Genomic DNA, 6,225 nt, shown 5'->3' with positions numbered 1-6,225 from the left:
GTTCCTTAACACACGACACATGCAGAGATAGTGAAAACAAGAATACGCTTATTTTCAAAGACCAGATATTCAAGTGATAGACTATTGGAAGCAAATCGCTTCATATAAAACAAATTCATAACACGATTTCTGGAGCCTAAACTTAACTAACAAGGCATTCCTATGTCTCTATAAGATTGCTTAACTCATGTCCCTGTCCCCAGTGTTTTCAGCCAGTTTTGCTGAGATCCCTTCTCATAAGATCAGGCCTGCTGGTGGCTTGTCCTCACAGATTGAAGGAATACAAGGATGTGTCTTGGCACCTGAAAATAGGGTGTGTCCCCTCTTCCCCCCCTTGTTTACCTCTTCCTGTTAATTTCCTTCTGAAGTCTGCACCAGCTCTTCATTAGCATTTGACCATAGATTCCTGTTGTATAATATGCAATACACAATGGTCCACCATACAGATAAGTGTCTTCCAGTTCCTGGCTGGAGAAGTTTGTTCGACACAAGATACTTTTGATTGACCTGCTTTTTAACTACAGACTAGAGAACATAGTTTTTAGTTTATATATACACATAACTCCTCATATTTTATGTACATTCATCTTCGCAATGAATTCAAACTGGAACAGGTGCAGAGAAAGGCTATTAGGATGATCTGAGGCATGGAAAATCTACCTTATGAGAGGATACTCAAAAGAGCTTGGCTTGTTTAGCCTAATCAAAAGAAGTCTAAAGGGAGATATTGCTCTCTATAAATACATCAGAGGGGTAAATAGCAGGGAGGGAGAGGAATTATTTAAGTTAAATGCCAATGTGGACACAAGAACAAATGGATATAAACTGGCCACCAACAAGTTTAGGCTTGAAATTAGATGAAATTAAGCATCGGAGGAGTGAAGTTCTGGAATAGCCTTCCCAGGGGAGCAGTGAGGGAAAAACTCAAGATTGAGCTTGATAAGTTTATGGAGGGGATGGTCTGATGAGACTGCCTATAACAGTATGCAGCCAATCTTCAACTGCTAGCAGCAAATATTTCCCATGGCCAGTGATGGGACTCTGAGCTCCTGTATTACACAGGCCATAAAACTTCCCCAAAATAATTCCTCCCTTTCCCACCTCAGAGTACCAAATACCTAACTTCACAGGTCCCAAACAGCTTGGGGGCTACACATTTACCTATGCCTATGTTATGGTACCTTGGGGTAAGCAGGCATGTTAGATATTTCAAGAGCTAAGACCCCTATCCTACCATGAGCTCCAGGTGGCCACAGGAGTCTGTCTATGTAGTGGTCGTTGCAGGACTGGGCCTAAATTAACAAAAAGAATAGAGATGCCCTGTCTTAATTTTGTTACAGAAGCTTATTCAGATAGAGCTTTTGTGCATTTATTTACACGCTCCATCCTTGTTACAGCCTTGAAAACATTTTTCCCTCCTGGAATCTACGTCTGCAGTTTTCAAAGCTGCCTAAAGCAATTTGAATGCCCAGTTCCTATTCAAATTAATGGAACTGGATCTCCAGATTCCCTAGGTAGATTTGAAAAGCTCATTTTATTACCACCCATTGCTGAACTGTCTCCCTCTGACTCTGCCACAGCAGAAACAAACACAGCAGTGGCTGGTTTACATCCGAGGCTGGCTAAAAAGCATTGATACACTCAGCAACTGTCTGGGGAAGAGTACGTTAAACTGCACTGCTGCAGACCAAAAATTATTGCTGTCAAGCATAACCATCAGCCTTGTTTTCAAGAGTTGCAGCCAGGATCTTTTATGGAAATCACAATCCGATGCTGTACTTCCACCCACCTTAAAGCTCTTACACTGCCCGAGAAGTGTAAAGGGCTTTAGTGTTAATGCAACGGAGCTCGTTTGTCAGCCTACTTTCTAGTTTATCCCTGCTCTCTAGGCTGAGAAGGGAGACGCATGAAACTTTATTAATTCTTGCTTTTTCCATAGCTTTCCTTTGAGCGGCAAGCCTCGGAAACTATCCTGCAGTCTCTCGTATCACTTCTAGAAACAAACCTCTTCTCTCTCTTCGTTTGTTTATAAAACTGTGATTAGACAGAAGGGGACAGTACTGAGGCACACCCAGGATTTGTGAAGGTTTCAAAGCTGAAAATGCAATGCATCTAATGCGTGGATTGAAATGTACAGAGTGCCCTGCTCATGGGCAGAAGATGGAGACACAGAACATAACTTGAGATTAGTTCCTCTTTTTTTATTTTTTTTACACCGAGTGTTTAATCAAAGATCATATTTCAAAGGAGCCATTGGCTTAAACCCCCCTCCCCAAACAGCTGCACAAACATTTCAACTATTTAATTAGTGATAGGGTTACATGCGGACCCACAGAGGAGCTCAACACCCTGTTTCTGTACAGATAGCTTGAGGTGCACATCCCAAGTACTTGCCTGTGGCCAAAGCCACTCAGTCCCCAGTCGAGGTTTCTCATTGTTGGAGGGCTGAGTGTGCGGTAGGGCCTGTACAGAACATAGAATAAGATGTGCTCCCCACTCCAAGGATCTCTCCTTTGACTTGTTCTCCCTACTCCCCCATATTTTAGCAGTGATGCAGGCGGAAAAATAGGCAGAGCCATGGGTTGTTCTGATGGTTCAACAGTGACCAGTGCTTAAACACCCAGTGATAGGCAGAACAGCCAAAATTGCATGCCAAGTTTCAGACCTGAGGAATACCCACAGTTGACTTAAAAGCCCGTTAATAGAGTCCTTGAGAAAAGGAGCTGTTACTTTATTGCTAAGAAGCTACATGGGTTGCAATCTAGAAACGCGTGGCCCTTTTCGGGCTGTCCCCTGTTTGTAAAATAAGGTGACGAGACAGGGCTTCCGTTCCCTTTAAGGTTTGTAAAAGCCAAATCCCAGAGGAACGTTAATGGAAAGCTGCATATTTCTGTTCAGCTCCCTGAAAACTGAACAAGGAGACCCCTCTGGAATGTGCCCACGGGTGTTTATTTTTCTTCCTTGCTGTGTCACCCACAACCTTTGGAAGCATTATTTCTTTACCACTACATTGCACAGAATGGGTTCACAAGCCCACAGAAAATGACAGCCCCTGCCCCACAGAGCTTCAGGCCAGATTTTCAAAGGCAGTTAGGCACCTAAAAATGCAGCTGGGTGCCCAGTGGCATTTTCAAAAGCACGTAGGGGCTAACTGCATCTTTAGGGGCCTACATACCTATACAGATCTGGCCCTTGTCCTCGAAGGCTAGGTCCACACTTGGAGTGGTCAGCTTGAGTATAGATGCTGCACGCCCACCTAGAATGGATAGAAATGGCAGTGTAGACGGGGAGGTCCTGGTTAGGCAAGTAGGGTAAGGCCGTGTGTGATCTTTAGGGTACGCATCCTACACAGCTCTCTCCATGCCCAAGCTCTAGTGTCCTGCTGCCTCCCCAGGTCTGGAGCCTTTCCCCACTGCAGGGAAAGACTCTTAACAGAGAGGGTGGGCAGCCGCCAAACCGCTGCCAGAGTCTTTCCCCCCTTCCTCCCTACCACCAGAGCCTTTCGCTGCCACATGTAGTTACACACCGCAGCGCGGATGCAGATTGCTTTTCACTGCGGTGTGTAGCTACACCTATCCTACGCACGAGACATAACAAGTGGCTGAGCCGAACAAGCGAGCCAGGGTGAAAGATGAGAGTAACAAACATAAAAGAACATTTGCAATCCTTAGCTAATCATCTGTGTCAGTGCAGCAGATGCCACTATGGCAGAAAACTTGGTTGTAGTGTTTTTATGCTTAGCATATCTCGCTTTATCTATTTCCACAATACACACGTTAAGCTGTGGTTATGGATCTGCTAATATTGCTCAGCAGGGACGATAGGAATATTTTTATCTTTGAAAGATTACTCAAGGTAGCTTTTCTAAAATACCACCTTCAGTAGAGCTGATATAAGCCATCTTTCCCCTTATCAGCAATCCTTTTAATGAGGAAACTGACGTATTAGGTATTGATTAAAGCAAATTGGTTTGTTCAACACCTTCCCCAGCAGGGATTTGCCAGATATTTTGCAAAGCACTGAGAATGTGTACCTCAAAATTTGATGCTGGCTTATGCCTTTAATATGGGAACAGAGGAGGGTGGGTCAGCACAGAGTGGTGGTGTATTAAGTCCAGGGTAGGGCTTTTCTGTTTGGTTTTGAAAGGAATTAAATTTGCATCTCTCTTCCTGGTTATACTAGAAAAGCATGTGTGCCACTGAATTTTCCAGCACAGAATAATACATAGTGATGGTCCAGGACAGGAGAACCCTATGGTGCCAGGCAGAAAGAACCCCTTATTATTAAGAAGTATTGTGGGGACACATTATAAAGCAGCAGATACTCTGCTGCTAGCCACATGCCAGTTCTATCTGCTGGTCATTTTACATGGACTTACAGGCTATTCCCAAAACATCAGAGCTTGGCCTGAGCCGAAGAGCTTACTTGCGTAGCTGAACACTGGGAGTGCTTGAAGCTGTGGGCTTGTCCCATCTTTAAAACAAATAATGTAGATTTGAAAATATCTTGTATTTTGATGTACAGCCTGAAAAAGTTTAATTGGGGTGGGCCAATTGTTCTAAAGAGGAGATGTCAGCATAGGGCCTGAATCGGAGCAGCAGCAAACCACATGAGAGTGTCTTTGATCCTAAATGAGCTCAAAGCCATTTACCAGCAAGGACGCTGACGCAGCACAGGGTTCCCTCTACACAGAGCTCCTTGCTTATATGCATACAGCACTACTCACCTATGCCCATCTAGAGCGTAGATGTGCTGGGCCTCATGCCAAACTTAAGACAGAAAATACTTGGTTCAAGGCATCTTCACTTTGTGCAGAGAGGCCCAAACATGTCAGAAGAGGCAGACAAGTTGAGTCAATTATTGGTGTTCCAAGTTGCCTAGTGGGCTCCTGGAAGCTGTTTGCATCAGCTTTCTTCTTACTGAGTTATTGTGAAACCACCCAAGGTTCAGCTCCACCACTAACAAAGTCCTGTTGAGACATTCAAGCCATGTTAGCCCCTGGGAAACCCACAAGGATGCTTTTATAGCCAGCTTTTAATCTGGGGGCCAATCTAAAGGCAGCTCAGAGGAGGAGCCAGACCTGTAACCGCCCCCTAGTTGGGGTTAATAATCTCCATCAGTGACTGTGTCTGTAAGGCAACCTAGAGGGCAGAATAACCCTCCCAGAGCCTTCACAATCATGCACTTTCCTTCTGCAAAGAGAGAACCTGTAACATCAACCACCTGTCCCCAGGCTATCAGGTAAAGGAGAGGCTAATCTGTTATCCTCATCATTAGCAATCTCTCTTATATCTCTTATCAGTGGGGTCTAGGGCAAACCTCTCCTCTTGTAAAAAGAGCTATAGCATCTTTAATGGCCATATGGCTGCTCTGTTTTTAAGATTGGCTGTGAAGAAATCCACCACCCCTGTAAACGATATGCCCCACAATGTATCTATCTGGAAAAGAAAGCGAGTGCTACGTTGGCAAGGGCGGGGAAGGAACAAGGGCTGGCCTTACCATGAGGTGAACTGAGGCGGCCATCTCAGGTGCCAGACTGTGGGGGGGCACCACTAGTACACAGAGTTTCAAAGGGTGCCAAAATGTTGTGGGCCGGCCCTGGGAGGAACCCATGGTGTTGCTTCATAAAACACTCTAGCAACTCTCCTCTGGATGATCTAACCATGGCTACCAGCACTGACTGGCTCTGGAAAGAGCTATAGCTGATTTCCATCAGCCAGAAGGTCAGGGAAGGGGAACAAGGAAAACCAAGAAGCTCCTCTGAGCACGGAGGCATTGGCCTGCAAGGGGCAGGCAGACTACAGTGGTGTAACTGGGTGGCAAATGTAAGCTTTATTGACAAGACTGGTGAATTTTGATGGGCTGCCCATGCCCATCGGCCCTCCCTGGCCTGAGAGCAAGCCCCATGCTGGGCGGCTGGCCGGGCTGTCCTGGCTGCAGACACTCCATTGTTGATGCTAGAGAAGATGTCGTGGTGTTATCCTCCGCCGTCTCTTTGTTTTATAGCGGGTACATTGTCCCTGTGCAAGGAATGTAGGAGCTCCCAGGGAGTTGATGGCAAAGGCCTCTGTAAAGCATCTCCAGGTTCCAGGGCGCGCGCACATATCCCTTGCCCCATGGTCTGGAAAAACAAGAGGCATTTAATGGCCAGCAGAAATGTAGTACCCTCCCCACCCTGAATGAGGTTTTATTGTGCTGCCTCTTTATTGTTCTGTTTACAAGCCA

This window comes from Chelonia mydas, chromosome 17, assembly GCF_015237465.2.
Source record: "Chelonia mydas isolate rCheMyd1 chromosome 17, rCheMyd1.pri.v2, whole genome shotgun sequence".
Classification (NCBI taxonomy): Eukaryota; Metazoa; Chordata; order Testudines; family Cheloniidae; genus Chelonia; species Chelonia mydas.
Note: the sequence above shows the minus strand (reverse complement) of the source record.